General features: G+C 38.6%; 1 protein-coding gene across 22 annotated transcripts in view; it reads right to left on the bottom strand.

The window, feature by feature from the left end:
* The window catches only part of LOC143642826 (uncharacterized), a 432404-nt gene that overhangs the window by 386239 nt on the left and 24836 nt on the right, over nt 1-21329 (bottom strand). For 14 of the 22 annotated variants that reach the window (XR_013156526.1, XR_013156410.1, XR_013156412.1 and 11 more), the window contains exon 2: nt 18833-18926. The exons of 1 other annotated variant lie outside the window; for it this stretch is intronic. The gene's annotated coding sequence lies outside the window, so the exon portion shown is untranslated. Of the gene's footprint in view, nt 1-6190; nt 7144-7180; nt 7630-18832; nt 18927-21329 lie in introns of those variants that run through there. 7 more of the 22 variants (XR_013156402.1, XR_013156407.1, XR_013156409.1 and 4 more) reach the window with 4 other exon arrangements.

Here is a 21329-nt window from a genome sequence, read left to right as displayed (position 1 = left end):
AACAATCTGAGCAACCAAACACATACTGGGTGACGACTGAGTTCAAAGTGAAAGAATTTTTTCTCCTTTCCTTGCAAAGCTTTTCATTTAGGAATTTTTAAAATCACTGGTAAACTAAGTTAGAACAAAAACCAAAAAGCATCTTATTAAAAAGTCATGTTCTAAAATTTGTGCACAGAACTATATAGGCTCTTTTGAAAAAGAAATTTTTTTTATTAATTACAGCAGTTTTATGTACTGAAATTGTTTTTAGTGGGCACTAATCATTTATTTAAAAGATTTTATAAAATCACTAACTTTCATATATTTTTATAATGAATCAAAATCTGATCTTCCATCTTCTTGTTCTGTATCCTTAAATTCCTAAAGCATCTTCATCCTTTGGTAGATCAGCAAGCCTTCTTGATATCTTCAGGAGGTCACAGGTCCATCCCTCAGTTTATATCTCTTTCCACATTAGGCTTTTTTTTTTCATTCTGTGTTAATTTAGGGAGGAAATATTCTAAAGAAGACTTTTAGCAATGAAAAATTCTTCATCAGCACCCTGCTTGTCCTTCACTTTTTAAAAACTACTCAACATAACATACCTACTCTGCATATTTCAAGAAAACTATTTGTACTGTTACAACTGTAAATCACTCCTGCTTCTGTGTAAAAAAAAAATAAGCTAGTGAAATAAATGGGCATGCAAGTTATTCTTCTGGTTTTAACAATTGGATAAAATCAGAGAGTATGACTGATAGGGTAGGTTGGCTTTGAAATAAATAATAATTTCACTTCAGAGCTCAACTTACAAGAATTTTCCTCCTGATGTCTCATAAACAATACAAGCCACAAGTGTAGTTCTAATAGAGTAGGTTATGCTGCATTAACAAGCAATCCTACAATCTCCGTGGCTCAAAAAATAGTAAGGTTTAATTTGTACTCATGCTATACATGCACTGTGGACCAGCTGGGTCTGCTCTGTTCTGTCCTCACTCAGGAGCTGGGCTGATAGAGCAGTCACTAGTTGCAATGCTGTTAATTACTTTTGAAAAGAGAAAAAGTAGGCAAATCCTACTCTAGAGTTTCAACCTAGAAGTTTGTGCTAACATCTTAATGACCAAAACAAATCTCATGGCCACTCCGAGAAGGCAGGGAAGTGCAATCCCAAAATGCCCCAAAGGAGGAGGCAGAAATAACTGATAAGCAGCACTAATGACTACCATACCACCGGACTTAAATTCCTTTATTTTTCTGATACAAATGTATAGACTTTTCTCCCTAACCATCTTCTCATCCTTTCCTATCAGAAGAGAGGTCCTTCCTTCTAAGATTTATCCTGTCTCTTCTACTCTGATTATCTCTGGGACTCAACATTATGAAATATCTTCTCTCCTGTGTTCAATTTCTATTGTTCTACTGCCCCTTCTCATCAGAATTCAGATTTACTTGTCTTAAAAAAAAAAAAACCTCAACCTATTCCTATCTCTATTTCTTTCCTATCTAACTGTGCTGGTTTGAAAGGAAGTATGCCCCCTAAGAAAAGCCATGTTTTAATATAAATCCCATTTCATAAAGGTAGAATAATCCCTATTCAATACTGTATGTTTGAAACTGTAATCAGATCATCTCCCTGGATGATGTGATTTAGTCAAGAGGGGTTGTTAAACGGGATTAGGTGATGACATGTCTCCACCCATTGGGATGGGTCTTTGTTGGTTTATTGGAGTCCTATAAAAGAGGAAACGTTTTGGAGAAAGATTCAGAGAGAGCAGAGCAGAACAAGAAGCCACAAGAAGCAGAGTCCACCAACCAGTGACCTTTGGAGATGAAGAAGGAAAACGCCTCCCAGGGAGCTTCATGAAACAGGAAGCCAGGAGAGAAAGCTAGCAGATGACACCTTGCTCGTCATGTGCCCTTGCAGCTGAGAGAGAAACTGTGACTGTGTTCACCATGTGCCTTCTCACTTGAGAGAGAGAGACCCTGAACTTCATCGGCCTTCTTGAACCAAGGTATCTTTCCCTGGATGCCTTAGATTGGACATTTCTATAGACTTGTTTTAACTGGGGCATTTTCTCAGCCTTAGAACTGTAAGCTAGCAACTCATTAAATTCTCCTTTTTAAAAACCATTCCATTTCTGGTATATTGCATTCTGGCAGCTAGCAAACTAGAACACTAACCTTCCTATTTCTTTCTTTCCAATCATTACCTTATCTCATACCTGTTCTTCACAATTATACTCACAATCATCATTTCCCCAACTCTTAGTCATTCCCACTCAACCCACTAGATCTTTCTCTATTTTCACCACTCCATTGAAACTACTTTTATTAAAGTCGCCAAAAACCTCTCTTTTTTACTAAATCTAATGTGCACATTTTAGTTCTCCTGGCAGAGAACTCTTGGCAGTACTGTCCACTCCCTCCTACCCCTGAAAATGCTCTCTTTGTTTAGTTTCTGTACAATCACATTCTTGTTTAATACTCAGATGAGACTCAGATGGTATCACTTTCTTCCTATCTCTCAGAGGAGTTCTATCTCAGTCCTTTTGGAATGAACCTCATTATCTATTCTTTAAATATTGTGGTTCTCAGTCTTCTGTTTGTCTCTCTTTTCTTTTCGCCCAACATTAGTCTCACTCAACAGTGAGTGACCTCATTTATTCCCAAAACTTCAATTCTATTATATATGTTGACAATGGCCAAATCTGACCACAAAGAGCTGATACAACTTAAGCTGATACAACTAGCCATACTGACTAGGCCACTACCCTTTCAGTGCTTGCTTGTGGAAGTAGTTATCACCTAATTTCTAGATACACCCGACTTGATTTATGAAAAATCAGACCACCTTGAGGCCAAAAATGAAAAGAAATTGAAATCTATTTTTTAATTACCACTTAGCTAAATTGTAATAAAAGACTAATCTATATGTTTATATGCTTAAAATCTCTCTTCCTCTGGGCTATCAGTGGGGAGATAGTGTCTCACTTACCACTGTATCTCTAGAGCCTGGTATGATGGATGCTCAATAAAGAGATATAAAATACTGTTGCAATTCTACTTGGTATCTCCTAAGTGCCACCATTTTCGATTATTTCTTTCTGGGTACAGGGGATCTGGCACACCTACTAAAAGACATCCTGTCATATTAAACAAGACAATAACTTAACTCAGAGAAAATACAAGCCACAATTATTAATGTGAATAGACTAGATCACGCTGCATTAACAAGCAGTTCTAAAATCTCAATGGCCAAAAGAAAAAAAAAAGTCAAGGTTTATTTTTTGCTCAGGCTACCCCTCCACTGATATTTTCTATCAACACAGGCTGCATGGAAAGCTTTTGTAAAATTGAAAAAGTGATTGATGCCAAGAATCCTATGCATGTTGGGGATGCTGTCCCACTCCTGTGAAGTTCCCAAGGGCTAACCTGAGGAACACTCTTCATCCATTGTCAATTGCCAAGAATGTGCTGAAGGACAATGGTGGGTGACCTCCCTTTTCAGACGAGACCCTAATCCCTCCAAACAGTCACTCTACACATAAAGACTAGTCTTCTATATAGTATTGAAAATGTAGTATATTTTCAATATAGTATTGAAAATGCCTGAATGAGCAATTCCATAGAAAGCAACAGAACTCAGCAGTAGGACACACCCACATGTTAATGGAGGAAGTGGCCTTGGAGGATCCAGATATTCCTCTCCTTAAGAAGAGTTGTGAAATATTGCATTTCCTCAGTAATAGGAATAACTGAGGTGCTTGACCCTCATCCCTCTCCCAGTCTGCCCCAAGAGCTGTGTAACTTGGGGAAGTTTTCTTGTCTATCTCATTGTTCTCTCCTAGATCCAGTTTGAGTTAAATTTTCCAAACGAAACTTAACAAATCACAATTCCAATTCAGTACCAAAAATTGAATTCTGTCACGTTAAAAAAGTTATCACAAGGTTCTATATTGTCACTACAGTTGTACCAAAAATATGACTATATATATTAGTATATATTTACATAAAACAGAACTATGATTTTAATTATCCCATAAAATAGAACAATATTATTGATATATTCACCTTAATAAGGTTGGCTTCTTTGAATATTAATAAAACAAATACTCTGACAGACCATAAAAAAAATCCTGTTACATTGGCAATGAATTTATTATTACTTACAATAACAAAAAAATAAAATATGCAGCTATGGTTTCTATCCCTTGAATGTTCAGAATAAGAGTCCCTATGGTATAAGAAGAAAATTAGGATATTTTTGTTCCCACTTCCTGGGGAAGCAATCTCTGAATCCCTGGATCTTATGATAGAGGTGCCTTTTGTTCTTAATGATAGGCCCATAATAGTTACAGGGAGGGTCAGTCACACCTGCAATCTTTGGGTAGGGGACTGGTCACATCAGAAAGACCAACCATGTGGTTAGGTAGTTGGCACTTTCACCCATATCCACCTACATCAGCCCACCTCCCTGACCTCTGGGGGGTGGAAAGGGTTGGAGATTGAGCTCAACCTCATGGGCACTGATTCCATTAATTATTAATGAAATTCCATAACTCAGGACACCAGAAGCTCTAGGAGTCTCCATAATTGAAAAACTCTGTGCCAGGAAGATCATGTGTTCTGACCCCACATGGAGAAGACACAGAAACTTGTGTTTCAGACCCTCTCAGACCTCACTCCATGTATCTCTTCTTTTGACTTCTTCTTAGTTGAATCCATTTATTATAATAAATCTCTACCCTTAACTATAGCACTTTCAGTGAGTTCTGTGAGTCATTCTGAAGAATTATCAAATGCGAGGGGATGGTGGGAACCTCCAAATTTGTAACCACTTGGTCAGAAGTGTGGATAGACTGGACCCTCGCAACTGGTGCCTGAAGGACATTCTTGTAAGGATTGCCCTTAATATATGGAGTCTAGCCTAACTCCGGTTAGAGTCAGGATAGCATTGAATTGAATTACAGCAGTCTTTGCAGTTGCTACAGACATTTTTAATACCCTTACAGGCCCAAACTAAATTGTGTCTGCATGTAGATCAGACATAAAGAATGTGACTGACAATAGCCATCATGGAGACTGGATTTAATTCCCATCTGACCCTGGCAAAGTGTCCAGTTAACCTGGAAGAAAGTATTGCTTACCACGACAGAACTGGAAAACCGTGGACCCAAGAAGCTACAGTTTCTGATAGAACAGGAGCCCCGGGAACAGCTTAATGGGAGAAGCACCAAGCTGTCCTGATAAAATACAGAATTTATCAGGAGGCATTTGTTGGCACATCTCTATCCTTTGGAAAGTCATCTTAGAATTGTCTCCAATCCTTGCAGCTGCTCCCTCACCAACCATGCCTACTTCATATTTGCCTCTCTACTATGGTCTCATGACTTCAGCCTTGAGTGTCCCATTCTCCAGACTAATGCCTAGCCTTTTCAGACTTTTTGTTCTCAAAAGGTTGTCCAGTGTGTCTTCTTTGTCTCATAAGTGACTCGGGTGGTGTACAACCACTTGCAATGAATCTACCTGGCACCAATATCTACACTAGTACCATTTTGCCACAGCCTCCCACAGTCTTAGGCAGCAGCTGTTCATCTCCAAGACCCCTAAGCTCTTTGGTAAGGCAGTAGAGAAAGAGATTGCTTTGTTTTGATGAGGTTTAGCTTGGTTCTTTTTGCTTCCATTCCTGGAACTCTGCTCAGTGAGGGAAGTTTCCTGTCATTTTTTCCCTCTCTGTAGTTAGTTCAACAGTTCATACTGCACACTCCACCCCCCACTAGCTCAGCCACAACCACACCCCTTTCAGCAGTGCCCTACTCCTTCCACCAAAAAAAGCTCAACCACTTCTGCCCTGAGTCCTGTCAGTAAAATTAATATAAGATACATGTCTTCTTTTGAACTCTGCTTACATCAGTGGCTTTCCATTTCTTTAAAATTTTTCTAAACTCCCTCACTTAAACTCATATTGTAATGTTGTAAGTCATTAAAACAAAACCAAACAAAACAGCTTCAGGGTACTGGTTTCAAAAGCCTCAAAAATGAGGTTAAAACCTCCGTTTCCAGAGTGGCTCTTTGGAGTGGCTCTGCAGTGGCTGACAACTTGAAGCATATATATATATATGCCTTTACCCAACCTCAGAGAGAGGCATTCCATAATAGTCCTCTCTGCTGCTGTCTCTCCCAGCAGTTACCTCCCCTGCAATGCTACCTGCTGTCTTGCTCCTGCATGACTTTAGAAGAGATCTTTGCTCCCTTCTTCCAAGGGCACCCACTTCAAGTTGCCATCTCACAGTGACTGAGGTGTTCAGCTCTCACTCATTTGCCCCATGCATCATGAATTGTGATTATGATGCAGTTCTCTCTTTGAACAAATAAAGTAGATCTTCCAGTTTCTGAATTTGCCCCATGGAGATCAGTTTCAGAAACACTTTCCCTCTCTCTACAGGGTTTCTTTTCTCAGACTTGTGCAAAGAGCTATCCCTTATCTATCCCTCTTAGTGAAGGAGGGGGAAAAACACATTAATTGCAAATCTGAAACCAAGCAGTCTATTAGACTGCACATGCATTTTTATTTTTGCACAAACTGAATCTCTGATTTGAGCACAGTATGATTCCAAAATCCATATTCTTCACATACTGCCATGCACCATACAGAGCTACTGTCCTTTTAAGAAATAGGGGAAGAGCTCTTTCTTCCTGTCTGGCTGGGAAGATGGTGTCCTGCAAGGAAGGTACCAGCTCCACTGCCTCCTCTTCCACCACCAGTGCAGCCAGGAAAGGCAAAAGCAAAGGTGGCTCTAGACACTGGGCTGTGAAGCAAGTACAGATTGCAGTCCTGGTAATATTAAAAATAATCAAATATTATCAAGAAGGATAAGGAACTGAAATTGTCAAGGAGTGCTTTTGGGCCTGATTATAGAAAATCAGCTAACAATTACCAACAGCTTTCCATTCCCCCAGCATACAGAGGATAATGATGAAGTTCAGTATCAGACAGAAATGATGTGGAGCCTTCACCATGTTAACACTGATCATCTCCACGTGGGCCGGTACCAGTCCACATACAATGGCTCCTTCGTCACCCGGGTACTCCTGGATTCTCAGTTCAGTTACCAGCATGCCATTGAAGAATCTGTTGTTCTCATTCTTGACTTCTCTTGACTAAGAGAAGGAAGTTTCAAAATAAGGAAGTTTCAAAATTGCAATGCATGCAATTTTTCTATAAATCATTTAAATCAAACTCTATTCTGGCTCCTATTACATTAGACTTCAATATATGTAAGACAGATTTAGATGAAATACAGCTAATGATTCCAAAATAGTTCTCCTAGACATGCTATACATTTTAAACTTAATTTAATTTCCTTCTTATGTACCAGGGGAAAATGTATGAGATTTTTTTCCAAGCATCTCTCTTTCCTCGTTATCAAAGTATCAATGTCGAGAGGTCATTCTGGAGATTATTCTTATGCAGTGTATAGATATCCCTTTTCAGTATTTGGTGTATTGGAGTAGCTAGAGGAAAATACCTGAAACTGTGGAACTGTAATCCAATAGCCTTGCTTCTTGAAGATGACTGAATAACTATAGAGCTTTTAAGGTGTGTTCATGTGCTTGTGGAAACCTTGTGACTGATACTCCTTTTACCTAGTGTATGGACAGATGAGTAAGAAAAACAAAAGACAAAAAATAAACAATAGGTGGGGATAGGAAGAATGGGATGTTTTGGGTGTTCTTTTTTACTTCTATTTTTATTTTTACTCTTTTTTTATTTTTTTGGAGTAATGAAAATATTCAAAAATCTATTGTGATGATGAATGCACAGCTATATAAGGATACTGTGAACCACTGATTGAATAGTTTGGATGATTATATGGTATGTGAATATACATCGCAATAACAATTTAAAAAATAAATAAAATTAGAATTCTAATTTAAAATAAAATTGCTGTATAGGTACTGGGATTTAATTGCTGATAGCAGAAAGGACCACCTATAAGTTGAGTTAACTGAATACTCATTTGGTTGGCTAGTTGGCAAAGTAAACCTTAGTGAGGGGAGGGGGAAGGAAGAGAAGGAAGAAGGGGAAAGTCTGAATCCTAATGCACTTACAAGGGGTGGCCAGCTAGGGGAGGGCAACCAAGGGGAATTACAAGACAATTAATAAAACACAGGTAGAGAATAATCCTACAAGGCAGGAGGAAGTGGTTGCAAAGACAAAAGTTAAAAGATACCAAACCCAATCTTTGACTAAGGAACAACCCCACAAATCTGACTATAGGAGAAGAGTTAGAACAAAGAATGATGACATACTGGTAAAAAGAAAAGAAACTGCGTCCAACAGTCTCCTGAGCTTATTTCTATCATAAAACACTTAACTGAACTCTGTTGAAATTGTCTGTTTAGTTGCCTTAACTTCCTTTAGGTCATGGGCTTTTAGAGGATAGGAACACACTGTGTCTATTTTATTTGTGTAGGGTCAGAGCCTAGTGCCCCACCTGGCATGTAGCAGAGGCACAATTCATGCCTAAAGGATGAATGAATAAAATCCATTCCCTTTCTTTTCTATTTCCCACACACATAGTCTTCACTATGAGGAACAGGATGTACTTCACATGTGATGGCACTTCACCTACATGCCCAGAATTCTTAGAGTTGCTAAGGCCCTAGAAAAATAAACTGGGCCATTTACAGCAATGCATAGATATATATCTTTACTTAGGACTGGGGCAAACATGTCTAACACCCAACAAATATTCTTTTGGTGATAATAATTGTTATTTGTAATCGTCATTTATTTTCAGGGGCCTTTATTTATGTTTAAGTATGTTTCTTTATGCATGCAATTTTTCTATAAATCATTTAAATCAAACTCTATTCTGATTCCTATTACATTAGACTTCAATATATGTAAGACAGATTTAGATGAAATACAGCTAATGATTCCAAAATAGTTCTCCTAGACATGCTATACATTTTAAATTTAATTTAATTTCCTTCTTATGTACCAGGGGAAAATGTATGAGATTTTTTTCCAAGCATCTCTCTTTCCTCATTATCAAAGTATCATACTGAATTATTATAAAAAGGCAGCATTTAGTATTCAATCAAATAATAAGGAGAACGTGTTCCTTCCCAGCAGTTTAATAATAATTCTTGCATCACCAACCCTGAATATTCATGTTATGGAAATGTGCCCTACTTCTATAGATTTCATCACTGTCAGCTGGCAGTACAGCAGAACACAGGGACAGTTAGTTAGTCAGTCTTAATACATTCAGGATTTCAGCAATTACCAAAATGCTTTCTCTGACTTATCATCAATAATTAAACTTTTGAGGAATATAATACTGAGACATGGGAGACTAATCAATAAATATTCTGCTATTCTTTGGAAAACAGAGACTACTGCATAAAACTGATATCAGGGGATTCATGTATTACTTAAGCTCTATCTACATGACATAAAGACAATTGATCGCGGGGTGGGGTTGGGGGGAATATCAATTAAGCTTGTATTTTCGGCTTCAGTTAAGACAACTTAGAGAATTTTTTTTCCTCATTTCATTGTTAGAACAAAGCTCATCAATGATCCAACATTCATCATCCTCTTTCTTCAAAACATGAATTAATCATACTTTCACCTCAATTCTGTTACTAGTATATGACCTGGACTAGTCACTTAATCTCCTTAGTATTCAGTTTCTTCATCTGTAAAGAACTGGACTAGCTCCAGGGTTGAACTAGGTCAGGGTTGATAAACCATTTCTGAAAAGGGACAGATAAATATTTTAGGCTTTGTGGGCCTTATGGTCTCTGTCACAGCTACTCAACTCTACTGTTGTAGAATAAAAGCAGCCATAATATGAAAAGAATAAGTATGCCTGTGTTCCAATGAAACGTTATTCTCAAAAACAGGTGGTGAGACAGATTTGGCCTTTGTGCCACGGTTTACCAGCCCGGAAGATTGCATCTGAGGTCTCTTCAAATCTGTGATTCCATGGTAGATACGGACAAACACCTAAAGGCCACCAGATGAATGAAGCTGTCTCAAGTCCCTCAATGACCTAGCATTAAAAGGGCATAGAAATTCCCCTTTATAGAATAATTCCTCTGAAAAAGGAACTAGGCCTAAGTAAACCTGGCTGATTAACAGAATGGTGAAAGTCACTCTATTCTAATCAGTCAAATCACATTTTATTGGTGGCCCCAAGGCATACACGCTATAAAATACAGGTCAAGTCTCCCCATTGTTTCTGGATGAGGGGAGGATGTGAACATCATCATCCAGCAAGAAAGATAGGATTGCATTCCAGATTTTGTTGCTTTTGATTACACTGAAGGAACTAATCAGCATTAAATATATATATACACATATATTAGGTCACATGGCAGTTTCAAGCTTAGAGAAAAAGGAGCACTATTTTGCATCTCTGAGCAGTGTACCTATTTCATTAAGTGAATCAGATGGTCAGAGCCACAGAAGTCAAGGTCATGGGTTAATCCCTTGTAAAGGTCTATAGTTTCATTCTCTTCTACTATTATTAACTATACACAGAGGAGACATAGCTCAAGAATGCTAAGCTGCAAAAACTTAATGGTTCATTGTTAAATTCAAAATAAATTCAAAATGTTTGTAGGGACATTACAACTATCCAAGAAACATGCTCACACTAATAAAGAATCCCAAGGTAAAAAAAAAATAATAATAATAATGATAGAGTCTACTTGGTTTATAATAGGTTCCTCAACCTTGGCACTACTGACATTTTGGATCAGATATTTCTTTGTTATGGGGTGCTTGTCCTGTGCATTGTAGAATGTTTAAGGGCATCCAAAACTCTACCCACTACATGGCAGTAACAATAACTCTCCTATTCATTCGGCCCACCCCACCTCATAGCCCTCCATGCCCACCTACAATTATAACAAACAAAAGTACCTCCAGACATTGTCCAATGTGTTTCAAGGTAGAGGCAGTGGGCAAAATCACCTCTAGTTAAAAACTACTGTCTTATAGAGACCTAAGATATTTAATTGGCCATAAATCATCTTCCATGCCTTAGGAGTCAAGTAATCCCAGACCAAACCTTATATTCATAAATATTTTATTACAAGGACTTACCAGGTCCCCTCCAACTAATTCTTCCCTTCTCTCAATATATTACAGAAACTGCCCAGCCAATAACAAGAAGAAAAGTGGAAAGGACATTATCTAGAGAAAAAATACTGCTGTGTTAGTCCTTTGCCCTAAGCAGTTTCTAACTCTTGCCCAATGGCACTGCATCACTTCAAAATTTCACACACAGAGAAATCAGACCCAACTCCCTATGTATCCCACTTAACTCCTAAATTATTGTTCATTGTTGCTTTCTCTAGTTACAGGTCAAAAGATCTTAAGGAACCTTACTTTGTAGCTCAATGGCCCAGCACTGAATCAGCCTCCATGAACTTAGGCTCCTGAGCCTCTGATCTCAAACTTTTGGGTACGTTTTTATTCCCACAATATAAATCCCTGTCTGGCTTCTAAGTCTCTTAGGCAGTACTCTCTGTACTCCAGACCCCACTGCTGGATCCCTACTACCTGCTACATACTTACCAACTGACCATAATCTATTTTTTGAGACTTCATTGGGTCATTTGCTGCTGGTCTGCCCTGCCCTTGTGGTTCTACCTCATCACTGTGTTCCAATCATCTCTGGCCTACATGGTCTAATTATTGAGGCCTTGTCATAACATCAATCATCTATTTATTCATTTTAAAGGAATGGCAATCACAGAAGAAATTGGGGACAAGGAGCCATGTGGTTATTTCAAAAGCATCCCACCTTGAAAAGCTTCCTAACATAAACTGATAACCAGAACTCTGATTCTGAAAAGAAAAATAATTGCAGGAAATAACAATTATGTTGTGTTACTATGATTTGAGGCTTTCCAACAATCTTACTCTTGTGCAAGCTTCTACTGTTCTCTGATCTTTAGATCTAGTAGAGAGGGCTAAACTAGAAAGATGTCATTTAGGTGATGCCAGTGACCCATTATGGTTCTCCTATGCATGGAAAAAAAAATAGTATAGACAATAACAAGTGAAAATTAAACATGAGATATTAATTTTAAATATTATGTCTTTCTTCATGGAGGGAGATTAAAAGTTGTCATATTTAATTACAAATATATGAATGTATATCAATATATCCTTCCTTCAATAGTCATACATCCAGGAAAAGTTTATTCCAGCATAAAAGTGATTTTTATTTCACATCTGAGGTGGGGGCAAGGAGAAAGTCTATTTGCTTGGTTTGTGCTGCATATACTGAGACACCAGTGAGGAATACTCAAATTATAAACTGGCAGAGAGAAGACTATGAGTTAGGATCAGGATGGGGTGGATAGGCTGGCGGCAGGAGCACAGGGCGCTAACCCAGCTAGAGGTCTAAAGCACGAGAGGTTGGCTGCTGTGCAAATCTTAATTACAAAGAGGACTACCCCAATGCTCAGGGCAAGGCTACCTCCACTCAGATGTACAGGGTGGAGCATAATGGCAGGTAGAGACCATGATAATGCCATGCTTAAGGAGGGTCCACTGGTTGGAAGAACATCCCCAGGCAACAGCAAAAGTGGGTATAGACAGAAAGAGGTACAAGAAGAGTTATGTTGACATGTTCTAAACGGCTGTCAGGCCTCAGTCAAACTGGGTTTCAGATCAGTTTTTGAGTCCAAGATGGCAACAGAAGTACAATCAGGAATAAGATCAGAAATCAGGGGTTTCAGTTTCTAGAATCCATCCACTGGAAAGGATGAGGTTCTAAAATTTCCAAAGCTTTATCATTCACTCATTCATTTATTCAATCTTTTGTTTAACAAATACATACTAAATACCCCCTATATGCTAAATTCTATGCCTAGTCCCGTGGAATCAATGAAAAAAATACATAAATAAGCAAGGCATGACCTTGTAAAGAGCTTTATTAGAATTGCTTTAGGACTTCAGTGGTACTAAATATACAGGTTAAAGAAACTCCATTAAAGGAAGGGCTGACACACACTACTATTACTAGCAAGACTGAGCTACTTGAGCTGCTGAAAAATCTTGTTTCACCCCAAGGAAGCCAAATTTGCAGCAAGGAAAGAACATAGTGAATTCTGGAGTCAGGGAAATACAGTTCCACCATCTTGTAGGCACACACTACATATTCAATAAACAAAGGTGATCAGTAGTAGTTGTCGTAGTAATACTCTACTACTACTACTTAGGGTTATAGTTTTAGAATTGTTTCAGGATCCAGTCAGGAGAAAGAAACCACACCAGTTATTTAAACAGAAAGAATTTAATATAAAGAACTGTTAATTCAGGATAAAATTGTTAATAACTAGATACTGAAAAGACAAAAAGAGAACACTAAAATATCAAACCATTGCTAGAGCTGAAGTAATGAAGAAAAGAAGTTGGAACTATTAACACTTAGAAACCTAGAATACAGACCTAGAATACAAACCTAGAATCTCAACCCTCAGACCTCGGGGAGGTGATGGTGCCCAGATGGTCTAGATCCCTGAGCTGGGAGGGAGAAGGCATCCATGGAGCTGGGGTCAAGACCTCTGAGGAGGGAGTGCCGGTAGGTGTTGGGGTCTCTAAGGGGTGCAAAGAGACTACTTCCATAAATGTTGGAAAAAATTGCAAACTGAACTCAACTGCCATTTCTGCAACAAACTGCTGCTTCAAGGGTGAAGAAACATTGCTGGGGTGATAGTCATAAAAAAAAGAACGTCACAAGAAAGCAAGAAGGAAGAGAAAAAGGAACAGAAACAGAAAGGAGCAAGTTCCATCTACCTCCCCGCGCTTGCAGTCTTCCTCTAGCATTCCCCACTGGCAGAGTTTAACCAACTGACAAAGCAGAAATGTGGTTGAAAGTGTTAAAAAGCAAAACAAAGAAGAGTGGGTTTGAAGGTGAGAGATGATAGCTTAATAACTAGCTCAGCAATCTAGGAAAAATTTTTTACCTTTCTGAGGCACATAGTGTCTTTAAAATAAGGATAACAATGCCTATCACAAAAAGATGTTTTGAGAACTAGACTTAATACATATAAAGCACTTCACATAGTGCTTGACAAATAAAATGCATTATTTCACAATTAATGGTTTCCTTTCCTGATTCATCCTTCCAAGTACATCAGCCACCCCAATTGCCTTCCTAAACAACTGCTTTGTAAAACTCCACGTGTGGCCTATTCTATTGCCAGAATATATCTCAGCAGGAAAAAGCTATTTATAAGGCCTTAGCCAACAAGGAGCTCTTCTAGGTTGGGGACATATTTGAGTCTTACATTTTTATTTCTATTTCTCCGTGTCATTCTGAAAATATGGCAAAAACTTCACCTACATCATTTCTTGTCCTTGCCCCCATCAATCCAATAGAATGTGTCCTTGAAGACACATTCAAGTTCCTTCTTGCCTCTGAATGAACAGTTCTAGCAAGATTTCAAATATGATCTAATGCCCCCTCACCCTAAAGAATAGCCTTCAACACCTTGTGATGAGGGAGGGTTGCGTGTCCAAAAAGTAGATGACATAGGAACCCACCACCATTTTTCTGATGTTCCCAATCTGGCAACCATTTTGCCTGAGCATCACAGCAAACAACAGAGACTTTGGGCCTAGGGAGAAGAGTTATCGAAAGTAGAGCTGTGTCAGGTACTGTGTGGCATATTTTAGAGGCAAGAGCCACTATGTCCATGGTGAACTCTATATGAATGGCCCCCAGAAACCAACTTCTATTAAAAAAAAAAAGCAATATTTAGTTCTTCTACTCTCTTGCTGGGACTACAGGTTCATAATAGTTCATTCTCTTTCTGGTCCATGATTCATATGGTTCTACCTTTACTGATTATAAGACCTTGGGAACTTTTCTTAACCTCTAAGTTTCATCAGATTCCTTATGAAAATGCAATTCATAATGCTATCTCAAAGATTCATGTTAAGAATTAGATAAAGGAATACATGTACATCACTTATCACAATATCTGGCACATAGTAAGCATTCATATACCTGTGAGGCTCTGTTCCTTTCCCCTGTTATGTTTCCTAACAATCTCCTGACTTGAGATTTTCTAATCATAGAATCGATTTTTTGTTTGCTTATTGGCCAGAACTGAAAAACTCAGTTCCCCTTTGGCTGATCCCTGCTCAGCCCCAAGTCAGGCCTGGATAATATCTAGGCCACCCAGATTTCTCTTCCTCTGAACACTGTGGGGATTTAATCACATATTGTCCAGTACTGCTTCTTAATAATTCTATGTGGGCATGCTAGGTCTCGCTAAATACATTTTCAGTTCCTGCAGAGAAGGGAACCATGTCTTATATTTCTTTCGTATTCCCCTTAGTATCCAGTGCAATCTTTGCATTAACCATTGGCTGGAAATCTACTTTAAATGAACCTCCTAGAGCCAAAGCATTCCAGTTGCCACTGTCTGCCTTTGAGCTCCTCTCAGTATCATCAATCAACATTTTTCTATTGATATGTAAGTTTATGCAGAGAGATCTAACAGGAGAATGGGGCAATAGAAGGGGAAGGCAGGAAGGAAATAAGATATATAAGACAATTACTTTTCTTAATCTATTTGCAGACAAAGCAAACATAAAGAAGTTATTAAAGGGGGCGGGGCCAAGATGGAGGCTTAGTAAGATACGCGCGTCTTAGTTCCTCCTCCAGAACAACTACTAGGTGAACAGAAACAGTGCAGAACAGCTCCCGGGGCCACAGCAGGGAATGGACACACAGCGTACCCCAGTCTGGACTGGCTAGACTGACTGCGAGACTCTGCTGCGGTGAGATCCCCGAGCGGCGCACGATTCCCCAAGCCGCGGCAGCTGTGGCGGCCGGAGCTCCTCCCTCCCTCCTTCCCTGGCCGGCTGAGAGTCTCCGAGAGGCAAGTTTCCCAAGCCGCGGTGGCCGGCGCCCCTCTTTTGCGGGCAGCTTCCTGGACCGGCTACAAGTCTCGGATCAGAGGGCTACCCAAGCCGCGGTGGCCAGCAACCGGCGCCCCTATCCCGTGGGCAGCTTCCTGGTCCTGTGGCGAGTTCCCCAGGCCGCGGCGGCCGGCGACCGGCACCCCTCCAGGGAGAGGAGGGAATTTCCGACAGTGGCAGGGACTGGGTCCAACCAAACACCAATAGGGGCATTAATAATAGGAGCCACAGGGTCCCCTCAAGCCGCGGCGGCTGACGCGTCCACCATGCGCGGCCCCCCGGACCAACTGAGAGAATTGGATCGGAAATCCCCAGGCCGCGGAGAACGGTGACTGGGGGATCCCTTCCAAACACGTTAGACAAACGTGTGCCACGAGCGCCACCTACTGGGCAGGATAAGAAAAACAGAACCCAGAGATTTCACAGAAAAATCTTACAACCTGTTGGATCCGACACCCAGGGAAATCTGACTAAATGCCCAGACGCCAGCAGAAGATAACGGTCCATGCTCAGAAGATTGAGAATATGGCCCAGTCAAAGGAACAAACCAAATGAGATACAGGAGCTGAGACAACTAATGCTGAATATACGAACAGAAATGGAAAACCTCTTCAAAAACGAAATCGATAAATTGAGGGAGGACATGAAGAAGACATGGGCTGAACAAAAAGAAGAAATAGAAAAACTGAAAAAACAAATCACAGAACTTATGGAAGTGAAGGATAAAGTAGAAAAGATGGAAAAAACAATGGATACCTACAATGATAGATTTAAAGAGACAGAAGATAGAATTAGTGATTTGGAGGATGGAACATCTGAATTCCAAAAAGAAACAGAAACTATCGGGAAAAGAATGGAAAAATTTGAACAGGGTATCAGGGAACTCAAGGACAATATGAACCGCACAAATATACGTGTTGTGGGTGTCCCAGAAGGAGAAGAGAAGGGAAAAGGAAGAGAAAAACTAATGGAAGAAATTATCACTGAAAATTTCCCAACTCTTATGAAAGACCTAAAATTACAGATCCAAGAAGTGCAGCGAACCCCAAAGAGATTAGACCCAAATAGGCGTTCTCCAAGACACTTACTAGTTAGAATGTCAGAGCTCAAAGAGAAAGAGAGGATCTTGAAAGCAGCAAGAGAAAAACAATCCATCACATACAAGGGAAACCCAATAAGACTATGTGTAGATTTCTCAGCAGAAACCATGGAAGCTAGAAGACAGTGGGATGATATATTTAAATTACTAAAAGAGAAAAACTGCCAACCAAGACTCCTATATCTAGCAAAATTGTCCTTCAAAAATGAGGGAGAAATTAAAACATTCTCAGACAAAAAGTCACCAAGAGAATTTGTGTAAGAGACCAGCTCTGCAAGAAATACTAAAGGGAGCACTAGAGTCAGATACAAAAAGAAAGAAGAGAGAGGTATGGAGAAGAGTGTAGAAAGAAAGAAAGTCAGATATGATATATATAATACAAAAGGCAAAATGTTAGAGGAAAATATTATCCAAACAGTAATAACACTAAATGTTAATGGACTGAATTCCCCAATCAAAAGACATAGATTGGCAGAATGGATTAAAAAACAGGATCCTTCTATATGCTGTCTACAGGAAACACATCTTAGACCCAAAGATAAACATAGGTTGAAAGTGAAAGGTTGGGAAAAGATATTTCATGCAAATAACAACCAGAAAAGAGCAGGAGTGGCTATACTAATATCCAAAAAATTAGACTTCAAATGTAAAGCAGTTAAAAGAGACAAAGAAGGACACTATATACTAATAAAAGGAACAATTAAACAAGAAGACATAACAATAACTATTTACGCACCAAACCAGAATGCCCCAAAATACATGAGGAATACACTGCAAACACTGAAAAGGGAAACAGACCCATATACCATAATAGTTGGAGACTTCAATTCCCCACTCTCATCAATGGACAGAACATCTAGACAGAGGATCAATAAAGAAATAGAGAATCTGAATATTACTATAAATGAGCTAGACTTAACAGACATTTATAGGACATTACATCCCACAACAGCAGCCCTAAAATTTCTTATAATCATAGGATAAGACCTTAAGATTCATAGTTAAGTACCTGTCCATCAGGCAGTTCCTACACCTTTTTTAAAGGATTTGAAATTACCTCACAATAACTTATGTTTAGAAGCCTCACTGCTTCACTCACTGAGCAGAAAGTGCCTATTTTTTTTTTGATAAATGTGCTTTTACAGACATTTTTTTTCCAAATGAAATGCCCAATGCCAAAACAACAATGTTATTTATGAAAATAAACACTCAGGCTTGAAAGTACACCTTAGTTTACCCTGTTTAATATACAGTATCTACGCACACTTCCTAGACTTCAGGCATCATCCTAGAAAGGGCTAGTTATTCACTTCTAAAGTCAAATTTCTACTGCTTTCCCTAGTAATCAAATAAGAAAAACGGGAAATTGAGTTACTGAAATTTTTCACAGACTTACTAGATGGTTGGGTCATTGAATGCTCTCTTCAACATAACAGCATAGGCTATAAACTGAGTACTTACCCTGATTCTGAAAAATCTCAATATTTTTCATGGAGAAGGCTGAAAAATATTTTTCCTTAAGGAAAATAAAATATTTGGTGGAAAAAATATTTTAAAAAGTCACTTTAATGAAACGTACACATTAATCATGAAATTGTACAGGATAATTATAGTGACATTTTCCCATTGATTATAAGGAAATATAGTAAGAAAAGTTAAGATATAATAAACAGATCAGGAAGAATAAGAAGGTCAAGAATAATTTGGGGTAATTTTAGGATGTTTTACTAAAGATTGTTTTACAGCATAAAATAATAGGTTCTCATTATATGAAGATGACTTACTTGGAATTGGGAACCAAGATCTCCTTATCTTTTGCCATCAGCCAACCCCAGTCTACACATCCAGAAGTATCAAAATCTCTGAGGACATGACAAACTGAAAATAGATGGTTATAGAGTTTTCACATATTCAATACTAGGAACAAAATAAACTAGAGTTATGACATCAAAAAACAGAAGGTTAAGAGTTAAGGTTATGTGATTTTTGCCTTTTCACACATAGTAACATGTTTATTCATACCTTTGTACTTCTCCAGTTGCCCAGAGAGGAAATTAAATGCTTGAAGTTTCAATTGGGAAAGGTGGCTGATCCTGAAACTTTGTAAGCAGTTCACAAGCATTTACAATTCTTGCGGATTGCTACTTGTATCTTGTGTGCAGGGCAGTGATAAGAACAAAACTGGCAGAAGTGGTTTGATGAAACAGAAAATAAGTGGTTCTAAAGCAGCTCTACAGCAGATGTTAAAATTACAATATGTGTATCATAAACCTTTGCACAAACATTTTAGCATATGACATATATTTCAAGTAAGGCAAACACAAAAGAAAAAGCATTTAATAGCAATTGACCAGTTTCAACACTGGAAAATTACAAATTAACTGAAAAAAAAAAAGTCAAGGGAAATTAATGGATTCTATAAATGTCTCAAGGGCAAAAATATTGCTTTGTTCTCAGAATATAAAAGACGCAATTTCTGATAATGAATTCTACCAGATAACATTTAAGTGACCATGTTATTTCTACTGCTTTTTTAAAAATGTATTTTTAATTGTGCTACAGATTTCCTTAAGGATACAAAGAGAAACCAGAGGCTCTACTTATCATAAAATAGCCCCCAAACAGCCAATTACTATTTCTATTACTAAAAATATTTTAAATATATGCCAACATAGCCATCAAGTCAACTGTTCCCCACAATGTCCTCTCACCAAATTGAAATGTTTTGGTTTTTTTCTCACAAACAAAAACTGCAAAAGAAATAGAAGTCAGGGTTCCTTTGCAGGTTCTCAAAACATGATCTCCATAGGAACTCTTCCTCCCTTTGCAGGGTAGGCTGATCACTACTAGTAGCAAAGATAATACTAGTACAGTACATGTCTGCACTCATTTAATGTAATTTAATATTGCCTCTTGATGTCTAACATAGAGAAGGCCTTTTTTCTTATTACTTCTAATCAGTTCTCTGTCCTCCCTCTTTCCTTTTCTCCCTCACTTTATCTTTCTCTCTGGCTTGTCTTTTATTTTGTCCAACAGGAATAGAAAATTATGGAGACTAGTAGGCCAGAGAGTCTACATGTACCTCAATACTACTTCAGTTTACATTCAAACCAATGGACCTCTCCTTCCACAGAGCAAATCCATCACCACCACATACACACACCACACAACCAGAAACCACCACCACCACAAAACTTTTCTAATTAACTAAGTGCCTACATCAAAAGCAGAGGCAGTATCACCTTTGCTTTTTCAGTCCCCCAGTGAATTGCCAACACCTAAGATCAATTTTTGCAAAAGACCCCCCAAATCTGTTTTCTTCCCACCATCCTCATGGCTCTACTTGGGCCACCACAATCTCTTCCTTCTCACTGGTCTGGAGGCCTCTACTTTTGGTCCCTACAATTGCTCTCTATACTGCACCTGGAGTCATCAATCTAAAATGCAAATCTGATCAAGCTACTCCTCCGCTTTAAAACACTTCAATGGCTCTCCCATGTTCCTAGGATCAAATTTTATATACTCAAATATAAGGTTTTATAATCACCCCTGCTTACCTCTTAACCTCCCTTCTCCTTCCTGACTCTTCTGTAGTCTGTGTTTTAGCCACCACAGCCATGTTTTCTCTGAGGCCTTTACTCCCATTGCTTCCTCTTACTCTCCCTGCATATTCCTGCCTTGAACATGGCTTAAAGGATTCATCTCAGTGAATTCCCTTTAGTATCCCTTCCAATCTACCTGACTTTATGCTCCCATAGAACTTGATTATCACCCTGTATGAGCTGTTTGCTCCCCCTAGACATCAGGGACTATTCTCATGCACCACTGTCTCCCAGACGCCTAGTGTAGTGCTTAATTCAAAGTAAACCTTCAGTAAATTTATCTTGAAAGAATGAAAAAAGTCCAAATCATTTAGTTGCATGACTGGTTTGGTTATGGTACTTGTATATAAAGATTCAAGAGATTAACAACAAATCAAGCCACTCAACTTTTCATCTCACAATCTAAATGTTTATCCATATATATACCTGGGTTATTTTAACTCTTTACTATCAAGGGTTGACAGGGGTCCTAACACTATCAATTCCAAGTACTATAAAAAGAAAAATGGGTTATTTTCCAGAAAGGCAAGGCTTGAGTTTGTTAAGAGAGATGTCTAGTTTTTCAATATAAAAATCAGTCTTTATTGTTTCAGTATCATATCAGGGACTCAAACTGCCTAAAACCTGATGAGCTACTGCCTTCTCACAGTGGTTGGTAACTGCCTGGATAACAGAAGGT

Source organism: Tamandua tetradactyla, chromosome 1 (assembly GCF_023851605.1).
Source record: "Tamandua tetradactyla isolate mTamTet1 chromosome 1, mTamTet1.pri, whole genome shotgun sequence".
Classification (NCBI taxonomy): domain Eukaryota; kingdom Metazoa; phylum Chordata; class Mammalia; order Pilosa; family Myrmecophagidae; genus Tamandua; species Tamandua tetradactyla.
The sequence above is the reverse complement of the archived record's forward strand: the minus strand, read 5'-3'. Positions and strand labels throughout refer to the sequence as shown.